The sequence below is a fragment of the Peromyscus leucopus genome, chromosome 4 (assembly GCF_004664715.2).
Source record: "Peromyscus leucopus breed LL Stock chromosome 4, UCI_PerLeu_2.1, whole genome shotgun sequence".
Classification (NCBI taxonomy): domain Eukaryota; kingdom Metazoa; phylum Chordata; class Mammalia; order Rodentia; family Cricetidae; genus Peromyscus; species Peromyscus leucopus.
In genome coordinates, this window is record NC_051066.1 from 31,280,271 (window position 1) to 31,301,604 (window position 21,334).

At 37.6% G+C, this 21,334-nt stretch overlaps 1 non-coding gene across 1 annotated transcript; it reads right to left on the reverse strand.

The window, feature by feature from the left end:
* Positions 1 to 8,561: 8,561 nt before the first annotated feature.
* Positions 8,562 to 8,688, reverse strand: LOC114705251. Its single transcript, XR_003736371.1, has one exon. It is a non-coding gene; the product is annotated as a small nucleolar RNA SNORA40 (small nucleolar RNA).
* Between the last annotated feature and the right edge of the window lie 12,646 nt (positions 8,689 to 21,334).

Here is a 21,334-nt window from a genome sequence, read left to right on the forward strand (position 1 = left end):
ATGTCTGTCTGTTTCCGTCATTTAGAATGCATATTGCTGCCTATTGTTCACATTTGAAGCCAAGCAGCATTAATACTGAGGTTGTGTGCTTTCTACATTCCTTTCACAGCTCCTGCCTCATTTAGACTAATTACTAGGCAGAATGTCCTTTCTATTTTGACAGTTAAGATGGAAGAAATTGAAATTTCAAAAAAAAAAAAAATTGTAAAGGACAGACTCATAAGAAGAGTGTTCAGGCCAGTTGAATGTTATCTCAAATCCTAACATCCAGTGCCTTTAACTTAAAATTTCCCATTTTGCTGATGCATAAATTAAGTGGCTCCCTGTTTTCCTCCAGAATCACAAAAACAATCATTTTACATTACATGCAATTCCCTACCTTTCTGTGTAAATATTCTCAACATTTTATCTAGGTGTGAATATGAGAATATGTAATCACCCCATTTCTCATTTCTGGAAGTGAATATTCTTCTTGTGTTCTCTGCATTGACGAACAGAGAAGGGGTATGTAAAGAATGGATACCTATGGCTGTTCATCCCTCTGCTGTAAGATCAGTAACACTAAGCAGTTCTCACCTTTGTTAGACTTAGAAACAAGAATAGCCTTAGGCAAAGCCAAGAAAGCTGCCTTTGATATCCACCTATCTTTATTTTCTTAATATCCTTTGGCAGGCTTCTCCTAGAACATGATGTTCAACCTTCTGCTACCCTTCATATGACTTCAGTTTTCTCCCAGGAGAGCTCTGCTAGGCAGACTTCTCTCATCTCCTTCCTCTGGGTTCTGAGTTGCTTTCATGCCCATCCTCCAAGGCTTGCTTAGTATCTGGCTAACAAATATGACTAACTTCTCTATCAAAGTTAGTCATGACCAATTACCATCCAATGTCTTACAAAAGGGATGCATCAAATGCACACGGTGGGTATGTAAATCGAGCATGAGTAAGGTTTGAAGGGTTGAGGAAGATAATGAGAGAGTTAAAGGACCAACTGCTGAGAAAGTGTTTCCCATTGCAGTCGTCAGTACTGACTGCTGTAACAAAAGAGACTTGCTAGCTTAAACAGAAATTCATTTCACTGTTCTGGAAACCTGAAGTCAGAATTGCAGTGCCGTTGCGGCTTTGCGAAGGCTCTGATCCTACTTTGAAGGTGGCCACTTTTTACCTCTACACTTGCCCTGTCTTGTTGGGTTTGAATCTGAAACTTAAATGATTGCTAAATTCCTGCAATATAGCCATGCAACTCATCCAAAAATCAGGTAGAGAAATAATTATCTGCCCTAATAATTTTTGGGAAGAAGTAACAACTGTGTTTGATTTGTTTAGAATTGGCATTTGTATATGCTCGACTTCAAGGATGATTCAAGGGACTTTCAAGAATAATTGATGACATTCATTATTTGTTCTTCATTTTTGACAGTTTTATGTATATAAACAATGTAATGTGGTCATAGTCACCCCATTACCTTCTGGTATCCCCCTTACTTTTCCTTTGAACCCCTTTTCTCATCTAGTCCCTTCCCAATGGCTACACCATTAGAAAAAGTGATAAACATCCTTTAGTACCCATTAACAGTTATTATCTCCTCAGGAAGGGGTAGGCTTCATAGTCACCTCCTCTATCCATGGAAAGTTAGAGTGTACTATTTTGTGCTGGTATCCATTAGTGCTGTGGGTCTATGGTTACAATAACAATGTATCTGTATGGTAACATTCCATGACATTCTTCCCATCCCCTGTCTCTTAAATTCATTTTTCTTTCTTTTTTGTACTTTTCCTAGGCTTGTGGGGTGTGAAGAACAACCTTCCATTTAAGGCTAAGAGTGCTCATTGGTCACTTATTTTTGGTACTCTAAACTATGGTCTCTGTGTTGTTGCCTCAAGAATAATCTTTAGAATTAAATAAATGTTGTGATACACTTAGATGCAGGGGATTGAATAGTGCAACTAAAGGTCATTAATAACCTGGGATCAAAAGGACTTGTCAGAGTGCACTGGATAAAGAAAGCAAGGGGAACTAAAAGTATGCATAGTCAGAGTTCTACCCAGACCACAGATAATAAACTAATTATTATACATGAACTTGTGATATAAAAATATTTTAATAACTTGTATATAAAAATAACATGACTCCATCTGACTTGTTTATTGATTCAAGGATACTTATTAATGCTACATTGGAATTCTCGATGAGTTATGTACAGTGGGAGGGAGATTTTCAGATGCACTTCTCTAGAAATGTGTTCACACTTTATTTAAAGCCAAGTGTTGAAAGAATTCCCAGGCAGGGGGCAGTTGTAGAACAATCAATGTAATACTAATTTAATCCAGCAATACTTGAGTGCTAATTAAGCATCAGCGTGGTTCTAGGTTCTAGGGAACACTAAAGGCTGATACAGACAGACTCTTATTTTAACAGAATTTGCCCAGAATGGTAAGGGATAACACCAATAACCATCTATAATAAATACCATGCTAGCAGGCAATCAATCCGACAGACATGACAGAGTATCTGGATTTTTCACTTTAGATTGAGTGGTTGGGGAAAAACATCCAGACTTAATGTGTGCTACAAACGACAAGGAGTAAATCATACAGAGAAAGGGAAGCAGTATTGCTATGAGAAGTCACACTTAGTGTAAAAAAAAAAAAAAAAAAAAAAAAAAAAAGGCCTGTGCTATGTGTGATTCTCTGTGCTTAAAAACTAGGTACAGAGTGGAGTTCGTCTGCAGCACTGTGGGAAGGGAAGAGTAGAGGACAGCTTGACAAGAGCCTTCCTGTGCAGGGCGCTGCAAGACCGAGTGACTGCCATTAAGATCAGCAAGAATTTGTTCAGTAACAAGTAAGAGATAATGGGTTTAAGCTATAAAAAGAGTTGATAAAGATTCTGTGTTTAAACTCGAGCAAGTGCAAAGAAACTAAGAATTGTCTGAAATTAAAATACAAATGGCATGGTAGAAGACAGAGATGGTTTCTCAGTAGACAAGCCTAGAAACTAGAAAAACTTATCTGTAGCAACACAGAATTAGGAGTCATGGTCAAGATAAGGGTTTTCTAGTGACATCATGTCTTCACATGTTGATCTTGTTAGCAGTCTCCTGTGTGGAGCACACTCACATTACCATTATTGTATGGAGCACACTAGTGGGAACATGGGGCCATGGTTAAGGATTTCAGCAATGCCTCTGTGAAGCTTAGCTCTAACACTCCAGCACACTCTTTATCATCTGTAATATGAGAATGTTCTGGGTGAATATGCTGCATATGTATTATATGTAATCTGCATTTTATGTATAATTTATGTGACACATGATATATATTCATTTGCTTGTTTTCAAATTTAGTCCTTTCATCTAAACCTCATGTTGTCTCTACATAAATTAAAAGAATTCCTTTGGGAAATGCAAATGATTAGTTCATGACTTGGGTTGAACCCACCCCAAAATAATTTGGTAAAATAAACCTAAACAACAAAAACACCCACCAGGCTTTTGGTTTAGAGACTGTGTTAACTATATTCTGTTGGTTGTAGCTGCTGCTGTGACAAATACCTGAGAGGAAACACTAAAACAAAGAAAGACTTACTTTAGCTCACAGTTTCTTAGGGTTCAGTCCATGGGCACTTGGTCCTGTTGCTCTGGGCCTGTGGTGAGGCATAACATCATGATGGAGTGGTGAGGGGATCACTTTATGGGTGGAAGTGATCCAGGAAGTAGGGAAGCAGGGAACAAGCAAGGCGCTGGGGTCAAGTGTGTCTTTCCAGGGAACACTCCCAGTGAGCTACTTCCTTTACCTAGGCCCTAACTTCTACTTTTGCTCACCTCTCAATAATATTATTAATCCATCACATTATGAATCCATAAAGGGATTAGTCCATTGATTAGGTCAGAGTCTTCAAGAACCAATCCCTTTCTAGTAGCCTATCAGTGAGCAACCAAGCCTTACCACCTGAGTCTTTGGGGAAACACCTCATATCCAAGTCACTACAGAAGTAGTATTCTTTTATATTTCCACACCCTTTTTCATGTAGGCAGGAATTATGAGCTTCATCTTGAAAATTGTGATTCAGGCATACAGAAATGCTTGTTTTCAAAGATGAAACGCCAAACAGAGTACCCTTGTGTGACCCATTTTAAAATTCTGAGAGAATTGGCTTGGCCATTCAGTGTGCTGCCTGGCAACTGACTACAATCAACATTTGCTGAACTATGAGGAGGGGCATAGATACGCGACTGAAGATGAGGACTGCAGCTATTCCCCCAAGAGGAATGAGTAGTTACTGCAAAGCATACCCAGTACATTTACCAATGAGGCATTGTGTACTTATTTTCCAATCCAGCTCAGTAAATAAGACCTGTACTTCAAAAGCTGGGTTTTTGGCAGTAACGAGAGAACTTTTATTTAACATCACAGTTATTTTTAAAGACTTCTATGACAGTACTAACTCTGATCATCTTTTATCTTCAGTTTCAGAGAAAGACGGAGACATTTCAAATAAGAACGGACTCTCAAAATAGACTGTGTGGGCGACTCTGTTGTTGCTGTTTTACTCCGTGTTCAAACTATGGTTTTCGCACTATCCACACACTTACCTCTGGGATATTGGAGCAGTGAGGAATGAACGGCATGGCTTCAGCATCTTCTAGAAACCTAGAAGTGTAACTGGAGTGCTGCCGGCGGAGAAGACCCTTTCCCAGGGTGTGTGGTGGTCATGATCTCTGCTGAAATGGAAGAGTGCTTAAATCATACAAGCAAAGGACACTCCAAAGAAAAGTGAAATGCGCATGGCTGTGTTTACTTTTATTTCTAGTTATACCAGTAAATTAATAGAATAGGGATGGCTCACAAAGATGAGAAAGGCAAAGTGTGGACTACATTTAAAAAAACTATTTACCCTTATGTGTAGTTTTAAACATTTATTGTTTGACTACATTTTAGAAAGGCAGTTATTGGTAAAAGGTAAAGAAGATATGATAAGCAACTGAAGAAGCTCTTGTTAAATTCCAACAAATGGCAAGATATCGAATCCTTGATTTTTATGTGTCTCGCTGTAGGGATGACCTGGAAGGCCAGAATGTCTGGAAAGCTAATGCCAATAGGGCCAGACTCCAGCCTTGGAGCTTTAGGGGTTTTTCTTGACTGAGCAGTTATTTCAGGTCTGTCCTCACATGATCCTGACTGGCCGGAACTAGAAGCTACTCTTTTCCAGAGAAATTATGCTGTAAAAATTAGTAGAAAGTATTTAAAACAATAGACTGAATTTAAAATGGTTTGGTTTTTATCCTTGATCCTTCCTCCTAAAACTTACTTGCTAATTTACTATTAGTCTTCACCACTCTCTCTCAGTCTCTCTCTTCCTCCCTCTCTCCCTCCCTCTTTCTGTCTCCCTCCCTTTCTCTCTTTCAACTATTGACAAATGATTTTGCTGTGAGCCTTGATTCATAGTAGCATGATTTTACCACAATAGCCTGAAGCTCTTTAGTATGAATAGTGGTACAGACAGGTTAAAGCACATGCTCCAAGGTCCATCCATCTCTTCTGTGCATATCTAATTTACCACTCTCCACCGAAATACTTGAGAATATGAAAATCTTCTGCTCTTCCTCTTTCCCCTGATTTATTTATAATTCATAAATTCTTTATTCCAAGGCTTCCCTCTTTAAATCACAATTTTAAATTCAACAGAAGGCACACTATCTTATTCCATGATATTTCATATGTCAATGGCAGACAACATGTGATTTCAGGATGCTGAGGTACTATTTTGGGCACTGCCTGAAATGAAATGGCACTTCAAGATTTTTCCTAGAGCCATTTCACACAGTACATTCTGTAAGCCACTGGAATTTCCTCTCTCACAGGCACGCTGTAAGACTGTCTTTGTAATGATCTTTTAAGTCCATTTCAAGAAGTTTTTTGCAGACTCAGTGCCCTGACACCAGGGTTAGGGCGGTAAGAGAAGATCTGGTCCCTGACATTAATAAGTCATGTCCAGAAGGGCACAAGGTAGAACCTGATTAGAGCATACTATGTACTCCAAAACAATGTCAGCTGTACAAAGTATAACCCAATAAGTACATAGTGTGTTCTCAAAAAAAAAACAGTATTAGCTGTACAAAATATAACTCAATTAGAACATATCGTGTGTTCAAAATCAATGTCGGCTATACAAAGTAGATCCTGGACTTGGAAAGTGCTGCTGTAAGTTGCATTTTGGTGTCAAGGTGGCAAAGGAAAACTGGGTGGAGGATTAGAAGGGGCACAAGAAGAGTATGAGCAGATGGAGATGGGAAGGAAGGACAGGTCAAGCCCAGAGGGCAGCAAAAGCAAACGCACACGTTGAAGGCAAAGGAGTAAATCGTGAGGCTTCTGAGCTGCCTCCCAGCTCTGACATGGATGTTATATGAACAGGGAAGAGGATAGTGGATGTTATTTTGCATGGAGGGAGTAGTTGCTTAAATGAACAATGGATGTGAGTCTGTGAGACCATGGGATACAGCATGTGGCATAGAACAGTTACTTTATAGATGACTGTGGTTAGTATTTTGGGAGAGTTGTGGTGTGACAAGATCATGTTTAGGAGAACTTCCTAAGAATTTTTTTAACCTTAGATTTCTGTGTATTTTCCTGTCCACCAATTACCAGCATAATCCCCAGTCTATAAATATTTGCCTTATGCCCACTCACTGCCCAACAAGGAAACTTCTCTTTGCAATAGACAGAGACCACTACAGAAAACCATACCCAATTAAAATACAGAGTTGTGCAGCCCAGTCCCATTGGATACATCTACATAACATCCTGGTCCTAAGGCTCAGAGAGCACTGGAGAAGAGGGGCAGAAAGATTGTAAGAGTGAGAGGATCGGGGAGTTTGCTGTGAAACAGTCTCCTAGTAATGTCAGAAGCTATGTGCATAAGTCTCACCAACATGACTGCCTAAACATGAGCTGAACAAGGATGACACCAATGAGCACGCCAGACTTCATGGGGAAAAGCCCATGAAACCTCAACCCTACATGAAGAACTACAGGCAACTGAGGAAAGCTGGGGCAGGTGGTCTTATCACACCAGTTGGTGGTCCAATGCCAAATAGTCAGCCCTAAAAACATACATGCAAGTAACATTATGTGGACTGAACAGGTTATAGTTAGGAATATATACACATATAAAAATATATATGTGTATGTAATAACAATTAATTAAAAAAGAGGTCATGAATTCAAAGGAGAGTAGGGATAGATATAAGAGAAGGTTAGGAAGGAGGAAAGTGAAGGGATAAATATTGTAATTAAATTATAATCTCAAAATTAAAAAAAGAGGGGAAAAATGAGCTGATTTTTTTTTAAAGAAGCTTATCCACTTCCTTCTGTCCTGTATACTGCTATCTAATTCCTAAACTAGATCTATTGTGTGTAGAAGTAACCAATCGTCTTATTAAAATAAAAAACACAGAGCCAATGTAAAAGAGAAAGCCGAGAGGTCAGAGCTCAGAGATAAATTCTTACCTCCTGCAGTGCTCCTAACTTCCCCGAGAGAGAGCTACTTCCTGTTTGTCTGTGTTTAAATAGTCTTTCTGTTCTGCCTTCTCATTGGTTGTAAACCCAACCACATGACTACCTCATCACTGCCTGTAAGTACCGCCCTCCAGGTCTTAAAGGCGTATGTCTCCAATACTGGCTGTATCCCTGAACACACAGAAATCTACATAGCTCTTCTAACCACCACGCTCTTGCTATGGCTCTAATAGCTATGACCCCAGGGCAACTCTATTTATTAACATAAAATTAAAATTACATTTCAGTACAAATAAAATATCACCATAATTGTGGCTTTGAAATTAACCATGTTACCTCATCAATAGCTGTTTATCATGGAAGATAATAATTATTGACATTCCATTACACTAAGATTGCTTGCCAGCACATAGTATACACCAATCCAAGTCCCTTCCAGGTGTTGTTTTATTACTCCTATGAGAATTTAATGAGGTAATTAATTTGGAAAATGGAGTTAACCAGAGATCATATGAAAGAGACAGGTTTGCATGCCTTGGAGGAAGGAAGAATTCCATAGGTGGTGTATAGGGAAAGACTAGGTGTTCTGACAGAGGAAGGCATGAAAGCATGTTTCACAAACTGCAAATAAACTAAAGCTGGGAAAAGTTAATAATTTACTCAAGCTCTCATAGTTGAAGAATGTTATATCTGGCATTCAAATCTGGTGGATACAATCTGGGGGGGGGGGCTTGTATTTTTAATGATGGGACTAAACCTAGTATAGGAGTTCAGAATCCAGGCTGGTATGCCTTACTTTACTGTGTTCCTCCAGTTATAAAATTAATGTTTTTATAACCATTGAAATGAGTGTCTTTCGGGTGAAGCATGCCTTATCCCCATGAAGAACTTTGCAAAAATATTGATCAGTTTAGGGAAGCTGGATATCTGAGTGAGATTTGTCTATTCTCTGCTTTCACTGACTACTTTGTACCACTCGATGGAGATCTAGGGGTATTTGGTGCTTTGTGTGAGTTTTTAATATATGGTTTTTCATTTATTTTTATGTATCATATTCCTTCTTGTATACATCAAAACTCACACTGAATAATGAGTTCTGGGTGGCAAGAAAGGATTTGTTTTGCACTTGCCTTCCCTGCCTTTGTCCTCCAGTTGAACAAAAACACCTTTAAGTGCTGTAATAAATGGTTTTATTGCAGTATGACCTATCTACTGTTAAAGGTTCAAATGTGACATTTAGTTTATTCACAGACTTGTGTAATTATTAACACAATCTACTGATCATTTTCATTCACCTTTTCCAGCTTTGTTCCAGTCACTTCCATCTCACCAACTCACCACCCACCAACCCAACCATAGTAATCACTATCCTTTTCTAGCTACTGATTTGCATATTGTGGGAGTCTCATGTATGGAGTCATGTAGTATATACTCTTTTGTAACTGGCTCTTTTCCTTTTATATAGTACTTTCAAGGTTCAAGAAGGTATCTTGTAGTAATATCCAAGATTTATTTCTTTTAATAACTATTCCATATTCTGGATATCATTTGTAGCAAACATTTGGGCTATTTTGTTCATCTGCTATGAATAATGTAGCAGTAAAAACTTGAGACTAACTTTTTGTGTGCACATATGCTTCCATTTATCTTAGGGATGCCTTGAAGAGGAATTACTGGTTTATATGATAAGGTTTTGAGAAAAATTCCATAATTTTGTCAAATGATGCTTTATTACTATACATTCCCAACAGAAACATGTTGAGGGGGTCCAATGTCCACTCATCCTCATGCACGCCAACACTTGTCTCTTTGATCACAGCAACCCTGTGGGTATAAACTTGTATCTCATGGTGCTTTTGACTTTAATTTTTCTGAAGGTCAGTGATGCCCAGTAGGTGTTTCTGTATTTATGAACCATTTTTACAATGTGGTGACAGACATATCTATTCAGACATTATCTCCCATTTTTAATTGGATAGCCATTTCACTTCCAAGTTGTAAGAACTCTTGTGTATCCTAGAAACAAGTCACTGCTCAGAGCTGTACATTGCAAGTGTTTTGTCTTGAGTTTTCTTTACACTTCTTAGTTAATGATGTCCTTTCAAGAATCAAAGTTTTACATTTTGAAAATGAAGAACTTATCTACTTTTCTGTGTTTGCAAGTTTTATTCCTGATGTACATAAGAATATTTTCCTGAAACCTTAAACAACCCCATGGAGGATTAGGATTATTAAGCCATGAATTTGGGAAGGCACAGGTTCAGTAAACAACACTAATATATTTGTTGGGTATCAGGATTATAGCGACTTCAAAAAAAAAATCAGGGCAGCGTTTTACTTTTCTAATGTTGGGGAGGAAGTTTTGTGAAGATTTTGTTATAGTTCTGTCTATGTTGAGTCATACTTCTCTTTTCATTTTGAATATTTTTCCTTTTTTTCAGTATTTTTGCTGCAGACCTGTTCTTTATCCTACTTGGACTAGGATGGAGTTCATGGAGTAGTTCATGGAGCCCTTTGGATGCAGTTATTTAGAAATTTTGACTGTTGTTCCTTTGATTTTTTCCTTGCCTCTTTCCCTCATTCCCTCCTCTCCTCTATATGTACACTGACACAGTTCATTTTGTGCTCTATTTCCCTGAGGCTCCACTCGATTTTATTTTAAAAATGTACCCTTTAAAAAATATTTCATACCTGAATACTGTACTTTATCTCCCCCATCCCTCTTCCCACCCCAACACCTCCTCCTCTTCCTCTCAAATTTATGACTTCTTGCTAATTAATTTTTCTTCCTTTCACCTGCTTTGTTCATATAGCATAATTTCCATCCATCTACTTATATGTTCTTTGATTCGTTCTTATGCCTGCACAAAGTTAGTGTTGATTACCTCTACAGAATTTTTTTTGTTAATTACTATTCTTTTCAGTTACAAAATTTCTATGGCAATCCACCTCTTTTTTTGAAACATTTTCCTCTTTATTTTTCATTTCTGATATGTCTAGTTGATAAGAAGCTGTTATCACATCTTCCTGTACATCCTTTAGTTCCTTAAACACACTTATAACAGCAACTTTGAAGTCTACACTGTCTGACACACAAGACTTTCAATTGCAGATTTTGTTATGTATCTTAATTTCTTTTTCTTTGGTTGGTCACACTTCATTTATATGCTTGTATCACAAGCTTTTATCAAATAATGCAATTAAAAATAATATAGGAATTTTTTAATTGTTGTGTTCCAAATATGAGGAAGACTTCAGATACTATGACTCCCTGTCTAATAAAATTCACTGTAGTGCTATTCCAAACTTGAGGATAGATAGTGGCCACTTGTCTTGGAATGGATTCACAAGTAGAATTCTGGGATGGGATAGTGACCACTGATCTCATATATTAATTGCCCCAAGGAAATATTAGGACTTTTAGCCATTTCTATTTGTTTTATCTATGTAGTCACATTGATTAAAAATGCTTTGTCTTTTATCATTATTTTATTCCTTAAAACTTAAATTTTACTATGAGCCAGACAAAGCTGGGCTGTTGCTGGAGGGCTTCTCTTCAGGTTCCCCAAGGCCCGCAGTCCCACAATCTACTTATAAAATAATCACTCAGAAGCTTATATCACTTATAAACTGTATGGCCATGGCAGGCTTCTTGCTAACTGTTCTTTTATCTTAAATTAACCCATTTCTATAAATCTATACCTTGTCACGTGGCTGGTGGCTTACCAGCGTCTTCACATGCTATTTGTCCTGGCGGTGGCTGCAGTGTCCCTCCTCCTTCTTCCTGTTTCCCCAATTCTCCTCTCTCTTTGTCCCGCCTATACTTCCTGCCTGGTCACTGGCCATCAGTGTTTTATTTATATAGAGTGATATCCACAGCACTTCCCCTTTCTTCTTTTTTTTAAAAAGGAAGGTTTTGACTTTAACATGGTAAAATTACATATAACAAAACAATTACCGAGCAAGAATTATAGTTACAATATTAAAGAAGATGTCCTATCTATCTTATATTTGTGAGTTTAAGGTTTTATAGCTAACTTATCTTTTATCAAAACTGAGGAAATTACGACTATCTAGTCTTCAACCACATCAAAGACCTGAGAAGGAACATAATGGTACCTGATAAATGGTAGACGGATGCAAGCAACTTTCGGGAATCTTGCAAGAGTAGACCAAGACAGCTGGCAGCCTGGACAGTCACCTAATAATGTTTCTCAGCATTGTTGGTACATTCAAATTGGCTACAGGCCTAGAGTATATGACAGACCATTTTTAGAAGCAGGAATTCTGAAAGACCATCTTACCCTGTCTTGGCAGAGTACAGTGGTCGCTTTCCTTGTGTCCCGCTTGTCCAGAAAGGACAGCATTTTATTTATACGTTAGCCGTCAAGGTAAGGGCAGTTCTTTGCCCAGTAGGCCATTTTGTGCCAAAAAGACAAACTTCCAAATGGAAATGTCTTAGAAGCCCAACATTCTCTTGGGATCAATTGGTGCAGCCAGGAGCAATTGTGTCTCATGTCAACAGAATTCTAAGTTATTTAAATGCCATATTCTCTAGGTCTATGAAGTGTTTGAAGATTACCTATCTATCTGAAATATATCTATGTATACCTTATCATAGATGACTAATTATTAATCTATTTTTAATTATCCATTACAATTTTAAATGAGTTACAAAAACATAATACCTCAAACAAGAATAGAAATATATATATATATATATATATATATATATATATACAGTATAACAAAATTAACTTCAAGTTTGTATCAATAAACTAAAATTTATACCAATGTAAAATATTTTAAACAAGTTATTCTTTAAAAGTAGGTTCATTAATCTACCCTTTTATCTTATCATCTCCATATCCTATATATCCATATCATATCCCCTTTTCTTTTTTAGAAAGAGATCACATTTATAATCAACCTGTTTTAAATAAAAATATTGGTTTTTCTCTGTCCCACACCAGAGGGCTCTTCTGATTTGGGACACAAGAATCTCTTAACCATTTTTTTTAAAGCAATATGTCTGGGTTTAGAGGGGGAGTGAGCCAATTCCACCTCTAAAGCCAGCTTGGTATATTTGGGAATTTGGGCGTAGCATCTCTTACTACTTCCTGTTGGAGGGGGGCGCTGTATCTTATGGGGATGCAAAGAAAATTTTAGACCTATGGGGTAGTCCGTGAAGCTGTATTGTGTGAACCAGTTGCCTTGAAACCACTCTGGATGTTAGATCATCTGGGCCATGGTGTCATCGGAAACCTTTCAGGGGGTCTGGACTGGTGAAACCTGATGTATCTTAAACTGGAACAAATCCCCAGCCTCTGGCTTTCTGTGGAAACAAAAGCAGAACCTCTTTTCCAAAGCAACATATCATTAAATCCAAATTTTGAAGTCAAGGTACCTTTAAAATATACATTTTGGCATAACTCAACAGCTTTTGAAATCAAATGTTTTTCTTCAGTTACGAATAACAAAGAGAACATGCCGGGCGGTGGTGGCGCACGCCTTTAATCCCAGCACTCGGGAGGCAGAGCCAGGCGGATCTCTGTGAGTTCGAGGCCAGCCTGGGCTACCAAGTGAGCTCCAGGAAAGGCGCAAAGCTATGCAGAGAAACCCTGTCTTGAAAAACCAAAAAAAAAAAAAAAAAAAAAGAGAACATAATCCAGATTCTCTGTGTGGTAGCCATCTTTATGTGGCTTATGTTTTATATTACCTTGAGCCTATTGCTTTAAACTGCAGCCTTCTAAGCCTGAAACGGCGCTGTGGCTGCTGGCTCCTCCCACTTCAGCTTCCCAACATGGCGGTGGTACGTTTTCCGCCAGCTCTGGGAGCCATTGTGGGTCTATGCTTTTATCCAAGCAGCGTGTAGCCCAGAAACCTTTTTTTTTGTTTTGTACTAGCAAAGGCTAAATCCACCATGCAGCTTAATGTGCCACTTGCAAAGGCCTCATTCCGCCATACTGCAGGTCGAGCACACACGCCAGGAACCCGCCAGTAACTCAAACTGGCAGCTGCTGCTCATTTGAGAGACAATTAGGAAGCTGTTTTTAGCTCCGTTTCAGAATCTTTTCTCAGGTTTTAGGTGGAAACTCTTGCCCTCTCGTTGGGCGCCATTTGTAGCTAGAGTTTTCCTGCCTTGCCCACAGTCAGGACAAGTCTCTGTCACCCGCCAGTCCCACAGCCGCTCAGACCCAACCAAGTAAACACAGAGACTTATATTGCATACAAACTGTATGGCCGTGGCAGGCTTCTTGCTAACTGTTCTTTTATCTTAAATTAACCCATTTCTATAAATCTATACCTTGTCACGTGGCTGGTGGCTTACCAGCGTCTTCACATGCTGTTTGTCCTGGCGGTGGCTGCAGTGTCTCTCCTCCTTCTTCCTGTTTCCCCAATTCTCCTCTCTCTTTGTCCCGCCTATACTTCCTGCCTGGTCACTGGCCATCAGTGTTTTATTTATATAGAGTGATATCCACAGCACTGGGCCAAGTTAGCAACTTTAGTTTACATGAACTTATAAGCCAATTTTGTACTAAGTACATTAAAAAGAAAACATAATCACAGGTAGGTAGACAGTTTATTAGTACATAATCTTGCATAAGATATGTTTTAGTAAACTAAGATTTTAAGCATTATTATTTGTTGGGATTATATTTTCTGTAATTCTCATTGTGAAAAGGAAACCACAGAGATCTTCAATAAACTTATCTATCAATTTGTATACAATCCAGCCTTAATTTCAAAACCTTACAGTTAAAAGTTTTTTACTAAGAATATTTTGAAAACACGATATGAATTTTATATTATTCATTATATAACAAGATAAAATTTATTTAAGTATATTTTGGAATCTGTTTTGAAGGAAATCTTTCTAAAAAAATCTATGTAGAGAATGTTAAAGATTTATGAAACATTTAATATTCCCCAAGACATCATTCTAATTGGTATGAAGATATTGTAGAGTACTTTAACTGATAAAAACAGTATGGACTTTACCCTCTCTGAGGAGGGGATAGAGTCGGGGTCGGGAGAGATGCAGGGGGCAGGAGGAGGGGAGGGAGGGGGAACTGTGGTTGGTATGTAAAATGAAAAAGACAACTTTTAAATTAAAAATAATACTATGAACTTACCACAATATATGATCATAATATTTCAATTTGAACCTGCATATTCATTTTAATTGTGCATGCCAAAAAATAATTTTAGTATGTAACCAAAATAAATTTTAAAAAGACATTGCATGAAAAGATCAGGACTGTATCTAGGCACTTCTAGCTCATTCCTACTGACAATGGAGTACCCAGAATAACTAACGTTTCTCCCACTGTTTATGTTTCCTCAATATTTTTGTACTTGGATTTTCAAAATTGTGAATGATATCTCATATTCTACCTGATACATTTCTAAATGTTGATATATTTCTGTTCATTTTAATTAAGTCACAAATTAAAATATTATGTCCTTTCATTTGATCATATCTTTTTGTTATGATAGTTTGCTTACCTTAAACTCCTACTTTATTTACAACTAATGTTTAAAAGATAAAAGTTTTTTCATTGTCTTACAAACATGTATATATATGTATATACACACATATATATTCTCATTATTCGGTATAATTTGGATAAAACAAAAAAATCTAGTTTTTAATTTAACTCCATTTACTTTAGCAGGAGATACCCAAAGATTTGGGTTAACGCTTTAAGTTATCTAAATTAAAAAAAAAATATGTCTAGAGGAATAACAACATTCATGATATTTCATACCTTAAATATTGATGTTTCTTTATTTAATTAGTATCTAGATTGTCTCATAGTATAATTATCCAGGATTAAACGATTAATTAAGTAATATTTGTATCATACAAATCAGAAAGGGGACAATATTACAGTCACTCCTTCCAAAGTCCCATTTCTAACCAATTATATGTGAGTAAGATAGTTCATAGATTACACATAAATGGGAGAAACATAGCCAACCCAGTTTAAAAAATAGATTTTACTTAGTTTAAATACATGTTTCCTCCATGCCATTACCTTCATCTGTTACCTTCATGCCATTAGACCAAACTGTGTTCTTAATTACTTTATTCTAGATATAGTAATACTAGATCACATGTAAATGTTACGTCGGATACAGAGGGAGTAAAACAATTCACATCTGGATCATGATGGTCAATAGTTTTCATATGATCTAGGAGTTTCATTCTTCCTGGCCTTTACGAGCTCCTGAAGACTGCTGTCCTGCATATTACTTATTTAATAAGTAATATGTGACCCCCGGATGTATAAAATGTGATTCTTGACCAATAGGGCTTTCTGTGAATGAGAATTTTTGAAAAGAAGCTGTGTGTGCAGAGACCGATTAGAAGTGCAGTACTGTGGATAACTTGCAGTGTTGCAAGTCCAGAAGCTAATTACCTTATCTTGACCTAGTTTTAGCCCTCCTTGTCCACCTCTTGGTCTGAACTAGCATAATGTAACCTACAGATAGAAACCTTTCAGAATATATTAATTGAGTAGACTGTTAGCTTCCACTAACTCAAAAGCTAAGAATGTCATCAGATAGCATCTTTGACCTATGGAAAAGCTTCCCCCATGTTGCTGTAACTACTTCTCTTATGTATCCACCAACGCATTTTAAACTTGTCTTGATTGATGACTTTCTCTGTTCTGAGAAACTATAAAACTTTATGAAACTGCTTCCATGTTGGAACATGGAATTTGGGGTAATCTATATCTGTGTTCCTGGACCACTGTCACTCAGAATGACTCTAGAATAAACTTTCTTGTTCCATTTATGAGAGCTGTGGGTTTGTGTTGGAATGGAGTAAGGTGAAGGTCATGTAGACCCAGACTAAGGGTCTGGAGAGCTGGGCATGGCTTTCACTTTATGAGTGCAGGCAGAGAAGAGAACCCTGGCCTCTCTGCTATTCTTGCCTGCAACAGAACCTCTGCAGTTAGTGTGGTTCCAGAAGGACCATGGCAAATGGTGTGGTGATAGTCTGCCCCTTCTAATACTGTGACCCTCTCAACTAGGAACTGGGAATTACAGCATCTAAATATCCTCTTGGGTACATCTTTCTAGAGCAGCTAGGCTTAGAGAGGGAGTGGTTTGTTCTTCTTCCTCTTCTGGGTTGTTTACTTTTGTTCATCTTAGTTCCATTCCAGAAATCATCTAATTGTGGATTTAATCTTTAAAATTCTTAAGTTTATTTGAACCAGACACTTGAAACAGTAACTTGTTATCTTATGCGGCTAATAAAGTTTATTGAATAAATTAGTGAACTCAAAATGCCAAATAATAAAATCTACTACAGAAGTTTTCAAATGAGAATATGCCAAAAAAGTAACAATGGAAAGAGACATCCTGAAACATTATTTGCTATTATGGGAAAAAGGGAACCATATTCCTCATAAACTGTAGAATTTTTGTGTGAAGATTATTAGTCTTCATGACCAAGATACTATTCATGACAATTTATCAGGTCCAAAGACTCACTGCTGTAAATGATCCTTAAATTAATTTATTGTGAAAGATGATTTGCTTGGAGGCTTCACATTCAGAACCAAACCCTTAAGGGAAAGTGGCGAATTAATGCTAACGTTCTTTGAATTCTGGATCCCTGGGGCATGTTTGAGAAAGCCACTGGGGATTTTATTAGCATAAGTGAAAGTGCTCAGTTGTATTGCTGTAAGCAATTGTGGGTGATAAGTGCCTAGAGGAAAGGAGGGAGAAAGAACATATTCTGAACAGTAATGTAAGTCTAGCAGGCAAGGGAATTACCTTCAAATGGCAACGTGTTCAAAGGTTCAACTGGGGCTGATGACTGATGAACTGATCTGGGCTATGAGGTATAAGTTTCAGTTTAACACCTGGGAAGAATATGCTCCCAGAGCTTTAAAAAAATAGATTCTTGAAAAGAGAGAGGATGGGGGGAGGAGAAAGAGAAGAAAAGGAGAAGCAGAAGTTCTGAAGAAATTCCTTCTTTTCTTCCTTCTCTCCTTCTTTCCTTCCTTGTTTGCTTTTTTCTCTTACTTTTGTATGGACATTGAAAGTTTGACAAAGATTCCTATGAGAAAAAAGTAACAAGGTCAAACCCCAAAGCTTTGTTTTGTTGAATGAATGCCATTAGAAGTAAGTAAAGCTAGAAAAGAGAGTGGAATATATCCTAGAGGACCACACAGACTTGGGAGGGGTGGTTTTAATATGGTGATTCATTATAGCTACCTAGTTTTGCAGCCTGTGAATCAGTGGCTTAGGAAAGGCTATAATTTTCCAAAGAGAATACTAATTGATGTTAATCAGTGAACATAAAGAACAGGGCAACAAAGAAGAGCTTCAGAGATATGAACATAGAGCTAATTTCAGCAGTGTTAAAAGGAAACTTTAGTGGTTTAAGAATAATCCAGTTGAGTTGCCCCAGAGACGCACCAGTAAATGAGGGACCCGGAGAATTGGTTGGTCTTTTCAGATGATAGCTGGGAGAGTGTCCCAGCCCACAATTCCTACTTTTACAGCTCTACTTTTTAAGCATGAGGCAGATCAAATACATAGTTTTCTAATGGTATTATTTGTTTTGAAATATGGCTTAAGTATAAAGAAAAACAGACACAGAGATACGTAGGTAGGTAGACAAATAGATACATGGGTAGACTAATAATTTACAATGCTGGAGACTGAATCAAGGACTACATACAGCCAACTGCAACCTTACCCATGAATTTTTTTTTTATGTAATTCATGTGATTTTAAAAATATTCCCTCAATCTCTTCATTTACAAGAACTGTATGGCTCATGTCTATTAACACTTAAAGCCAGACCCCAAGAGAAATGATTATAACTTTGTCTTGTCCCTTATAGAAAGTTATCTTGCTTTTTGGTCTTTAATAATAACTGTTTTGCTCTCGTGACAGTGAAGTAAAACCAAGCTAGACCTGAATATGAGAATGCTTCCTATATTGGATTGAAACTTTGAAAATCAGCCATAAGTGTTTTGGGATTATTTATCTTCTAAATCAAGTAGCTAGGTTTTCCAAATGGAGATAGTCTGATATGGTGGATGGAAGCATCTCTAAGACTCAGGGATTGTATTACAAATGCTTTTGGTTGAAGTATTTCGTACAATTCAGAATTGTATTATTATGTGCTATGTCATTTAGAAAGCTCAAAAAACAAAAATATCACTTTAAAAAAACAGAGAGAGTAGCTGGACAGTGGTAGTGCACGCCTTTAATCCCAGCACTTGGGAAGCAGAGGCAGGCGGATCTCTGTGAGTTCGAGGCCAGTCTGGTCTACAGAGTGAGTTCCAGGACATCCAGGGATACTCAGAAGAACCCTGTCTTAAAAAGTGGGAAAACGATGGAGAGAGAGAGAGAGAGAGAGAGAGAGAGAGAGAGAGAGAGAGAGAGAGAGAGAGAGAGAGAGAGAGAATATCAGAATATGAATAACATGTACTCCAGATAAAGTTTTCTGGTATTATTTAAGAATGAAACAATTTGTTACCTACCTTCAAAGGGTTAAAAGAGTTTCAATTTTTCCCCTGCCCTCAGCACATCTTTAAATGACAGGCACAGATGTTTGCCTTCACTTTGTAGCATCCTCCAGCCTGAGCATTCATTGTCTGTAGCAGAATTTCGGTCATCACATGAGTGCTTACAAAGTTTGCAGCCAACTCCACTGTCCTTTGCCACCTCTAACTCTTGTGTGGGTCACTGGATAATTAGATATTTGAAAAGCACCTTGAAATGAGAGCTATAAATAAACACTTTCTCCATTTTTAGAAAGCTCCATGGAAAGGAGGGTCATTGGAAAAATCCTCGGATCATTCTTTATAAGGGAGTAGACTTTGTTCATCATGGAGTAATTTAGTGTAAGGGAATGTGGTGCTATGGAAACAGGCCCTAATGGAGAGAATGGTGTTCTAGCCCTGGCTCTCACCCGTCAGCTGTGTAAGTCAATGAAATTCAAGAGCATATGCTTGAAGAGGTGGACGATGGGACCTACTGCTCTAGAAAATGGTTTGGGGATAATGTGTAAAATGCACTTTGCTTACGTGCTATGTTCTGAGTTTCCACTAAGTCGTGGGTCCTCATGTGTCATCAGGCAAATGGCTCCTCTGATACTTTAGAAGCCTCCAGAAATTTGTTTTATTTTTTAAGTAAACCCTTTGGTTTGAATCCTTAAGGTTCCAGGGTATTCATGGTATAAGAAAGTGTCTGTTGCTAGTCTGCGTACCCACCTTAAGATGCTAGTTCACTGCAATCTATGTTTCGTAGCCATCTTTTCCCATAATGTTTAGTGCTGGTAGGAGACCAAAGGCGGAAATGTCTGTTGCTGGGGCAGACAGTTATCATTGCAGTAGATAATACTGTCTGAGAGATTTGAGTTTCTGACTCAATTTGCCAGTTTCTAGTCTTAGGTCCTTAGAAAATTTTCGTGTCTTTATTTATAAAATGGGTATGTTAGAAATTACCTTGTAATTATTGGAAATTATATTTTGGCATCACATACATATAAAGAAGGTAGGATGTCCGGCGGTGGTGGCGCACGCCTTTAATCCCAGCACTCGGGAGGCAGAGCCAGGCGGATCTTTGTGAGTTCGAGTCCAGCCTGGTCTACAGAGCGAGATCCAGGAAAGGCGCAAAGCTACACAAAGAAACCCTGTCTCGAAAAACCAAAAATTAATAATAATAATAATAATAATAATAATAATAATAATAATAAAATAAAATAAAAAATAAAGGAAGAAGGTAGGAGCTCAATTTTATGACTACAAGCATAAAATCTTACAAAGACATGTCATTTATTCTCATGCTGCAATAGATGTACAGATTGAAGGTTATTTCTCTCCCTTCTTCCTGTCCTTCCTCCATTTTTTAAAAATTATTTAAGAGACAGAGTGTTTGACTATGGAGCCAACTAGCCTGAAATCTTTTTTATTCTCCTGCTTCAGCCTTCTGAATACTGGAATTACAGGCATGTGCCACCATGCTTGACAATAGTTTATGCTTCCTAGACTTGAGAGCTTTGAAAGGCAGTATATAGGACATAATAGTTTGTGTATTTGATCAGCAGAACAAAATATAACAGTACATTTTCCCAGTTATCTAATTTTAACAAATTCTTATGATACCATAGTGCTAAAATATGCTTAACATTTATATTAATTCTGAATATACCTATATATTTATAAATTTTAATTATATTGCAATGGTCTCAAACCACAATGTTTCAGTTTAATATGTATATATATATATATATATATATACACACATATGCACACATACGTAGCTGAATTTAGTTTCAGATGGCTGATTATATAATAGTAATAAACCTTAATGGTTAAGCATTAACAGTTAAACTGAGTTCTAAAAATATTTCTTAATTGGATCATTGTGCAGCCACAGGTCCGTGACTCGCATATAATTTTGGCACTGAGGCTTCTAGAGTGTGTGACTACCAAGCACCTGGCAGAGATGGATCAGGTCCAAATCTAACTAGATGCTTGGTGGCAGATGGCTCCCAGTGCAGTTACTCTAAACTTGGAATGTGTAAAAAGTTAATGCTTAGAGCTGAAACTTGATCCATTGTGGACATATGTGCACTGAGATGGGGAAATCTGGACACCAAGAACAGTATTCTGCACATAATCCATTGACTGATCTGACCTTAAATTTTCAAATCCACCTCTCCCAGTCTCTTGGTGGTCTGTGGATACAGTTCAGCCACTCCTGGTTAGCGTATTTGCCAAGCTTTTAACATCCAACTTCATTCTTTCTCACTGCGCCTTCAAGCCCAGTAGGTCAGACGTAAT